The sequence below is a fragment of the Solanum pennellii genome, chromosome 1, assembly GCF_001406875.1.
Source record: "Solanum pennellii chromosome 1, SPENNV200".
Lineage (NCBI taxonomy): Eukaryota > Viridiplantae > Streptophyta > Magnoliopsida > Solanales > Solanaceae > Solanum > Solanum pennellii.
In genome coordinates, this window is record NC_028637.1 from 99,348,757 (window position 1) to 99,352,427 (window position 3,671).

The following is a 3,671-nucleotide window of genomic DNA, read 5'->3' on the forward strand; positions in this document are numbered from 1 at the left end:
TAAAAGTTGATTCGTACTTATCAATCACATAACAAATTAAATGATATTATAATTTAATCGCACAATTATTTGAAGTTATTCTCGACACCAAAATGATCCCTTACGGTTGAAAATTGTGACAAATTTTATTTCTAGTGGGATATTAAATCAAGGGACCACTTGGTTGAGGCACTTGCCAATTTGATCTCAATACTTACTCTAATATGCTAGCTAGCTAGCGTTGTCAAGACTGCACATTTTGGGATGATGTAGCTAGGTATCCAAAGCTTTTATTCCAATCACAATTACAAATATGGATTTCTTACAAATTCACTCAAAAAGTAGAAATTACATTTACCAGCCCAAGATAAATTATGAGATTGTAGTGCGTGTAAATAGAGCTAGTTTTCTTTATTAGTCTCAAGCTAATTATTGATTGATCACGATTTTACTATTTATAATTATCTTTTCTTCAAACTATATTTCAACCAAAAAAGTGAATGGTTTTAAACTTTTTACTTCTTCACGAATATAATATAATTAAATTTGACATTTTAACAATAAAATAAGTAAAGTCAAAAATTCAAGACGAAGCGGCCACTTGTTTAATGTGGAGGGGATACTGTTGAATTGGCACGCGAGACCAAAAATATGGGCTATATGTGGTATATGTCGGTCGTACTAATTAAGCAGCATTGAGATTGGACTTGTCCTCAGCATGCATTCATTAGCCCCCACCCCCCACCGGCTACAACTCCTCAATTTTATCCTTAATTGTTGTAGTGAAATGATAGAATTGGACTACTTGAGAGACATGTAATGTGTCATGTCAAATGACAGAACCCCATTCTTACCGTGCCAGTATTAATAGGTATGTTTTATCATAAAATTAAAATCGTTTTTTTGATTTAACAGTAAATTTATTTTTAAAAGGGTTAAAGATTAAGTAGGGTAAAATCGCTATATTAAGTTCATATTTTATTGGGCCAAGCTTCAAAGTATAAGATTATTATTTGCACAAAAGGAGAAAATAAAACACAAGAAATACCAAAGAGAGAGGTCCGATTGGTAGCACACGTTTTGGCTCAAGGCATGAAGGTTAGCGCTATACTTAAAAGTAGTTCATCTTGATTACGTTGAGGCAAAATTGAACTTAATCATGTCGTTGATTCCAATTCAACTACATATCACCACTAGTTCTTTTTGTGCAAAAATTTTGCATAAATATCAGAATTTGATGACAGGGCAAAGAACATAAATCACATATTTTTAAGGAAAAATTATTATTTGTCTCTTATAAGTTTATAACTATAGAAATCCCTCAAACTGATACAATAATATAAGCGCTGATACATTAATTTAATGCGTGAGATACATTAATCATTAATTAAAATACATTATATTTTATACCTTAAACACTAATTTAATGTACATTTTATACATGATACACTAATCTTATGTGTAAAATATTTTAATCTAAAGCATAAAAATAAATTTTTTTAAAAATTTACAAAACTAATAGGAGATAATAATAATAAGATAACTTAAATGTAGAATTCTGTCATTTTATGTAAAGTTGGGAAGGTGGTGTAGGTAGTTTAGGGCCGGAGATATGGAATGAGAGATGTCGGCCCATTAATCGCCTGTAAAGTCGTATGAGTGTGGGCTTCCTTTTAAGGCATCTGAAAGGTCATTGCCAATTTTCTCTTATACTCATCTAATCATCCCTTCTTTTTTTACTAATTCACTATACGGAAATTGTATATAATAGCAAACTAATAATCTAAAATAAATGAAATAGCTAGGGTTTAATTTAATTGTACTCCATAGCAAACGTTAGCTAAAATTTGCCAGCGTCTCTCTCCCAGAAATCTCGCTCGCCACTCTCCATTCTCGCTCGTCTCTCTCGCTTTATACACAGAAGTGTATAATTCTGTTTCTGTTTTGTATAAAGCGAGAGAAAATTGTATATACACATGCAAAAATATATATCTTCGTGTTATACACTTAATTATACAATTTACAAACATTTTACTTCAAATATTGCAGAGAAAAAGGTCAACGCATTATACAATTGCGAATTATACAATTGCAGTGAAATACAATTTTCTCTAGCTTTATACAACAGAAGTGTATATATTGTGTTTCTGTTTTTGTATAAAGCTAGAGAAAAACATATATCTTCTTGCTATACACTTAATATTGCAGCGAAATAGACAGTGAATTATACAATTGTGCATTATACAATTGCAGTGAAATAGGATAGCGAATTATACAATTGCAGCGAAATAGGCCAGCGAATTATACAATTTAGGCCAGCGAATTACACACTTGTATATGTATAGCGAATTATAAAGTTTTTATGTTTGCTATGGAGCGCAATTATGCAAAGTTTGCTATAGCATACAAATATGAATTTTTTGTTTGCTATATGTGAAAGTTGCGCTTCACTATATTATTTTTGAATATTTAATACTTTTTTCATTTTATATTAATTTAATTTTTAAAGTGTTTTATATCTTTTAAGAAAAATAAATTAAAATATAATTAAATTTACCTTTTCATTTTTCTTTTTATTAATTATTATTAAATTTATAATTAAAATAATTAAATATTAATTAATTATTAATTTCAATATTAACAAATTAAAGATAAAATTGAAAGAACGCACTCACATTATTATTAAACGTATTCAATATTTTATGAGTTTGATTACAAGCTTATCATTGTATTCAATGCTAACAGAGGCCGCTGGCATCTACTCCTACGATTTCACATTAAATTCTCCTTCATTATACATTGTTGACTTCTAAATTCTAGAGAGTTCTACCATTATCATTAACGAGACATTTTTTTTCACCAATTCTATCAGTGATAATTTAATTGCATAAAAAAGTCAAAACATGACATCTCAAACAACGAAACACTAAGTAAATCTTTTGATCTCCAGTCTGAAAATAAAGATTTAGCCAAAGATTTTATTCTTTTCTTATTTTTTTCATTCTAATTAGGATTGTATGTCATAATCTCTTAATGTAGTCACATTTGGTGGCATTTAATTTGGCCACCCAACAAGTCATTTAATTTAGTCTTCCCAACGACACGTCTAATTGCATTTAATTCGGTGCCTTCCCCAAAAAAATTAAAAATATCAAATGCACATTTGATTTATTTTGCATTTTTCTCTTCTTTCCTTTAATTAACTATACTTCAAATTAAAAAAAAAAAAGAGCGACATACTTTAGAAATCACTTAGTTTTAATATAAAATTAAAATTTATTTTTCTTTAGTTTGTAATTATATTAATTTTTTTAAAAATAACATAAATTAGATACATTAAAGAGTATTTCGGATATATTATAATATAAATCATTTAAATAAATTTGGTCAAAAATGAATTAAGTAAAATGGTTTTAACCCATTTAAATAAATTTGTTATTCAAACGAAAAATTTATCCCTCCCCACAGGCACCCCCACCCCCGGCTCCCTCCTCCCACCTTCCACCAATCTATTCCTAAAATCTTTTTGTTTTTAAAAAATTAAAAAAATCTATTTTTTCAAAAAAATTAGAAAATTACTCCCTCCCCGGGCACCCCCTTCGCCCATTCCTCATCTTCCACCGACTTACCTCTAATTTTTTTTGTTTTCCAAAAACAAAAAAAATTCTATTTTTTTTAAAAAAAAAAAAAAA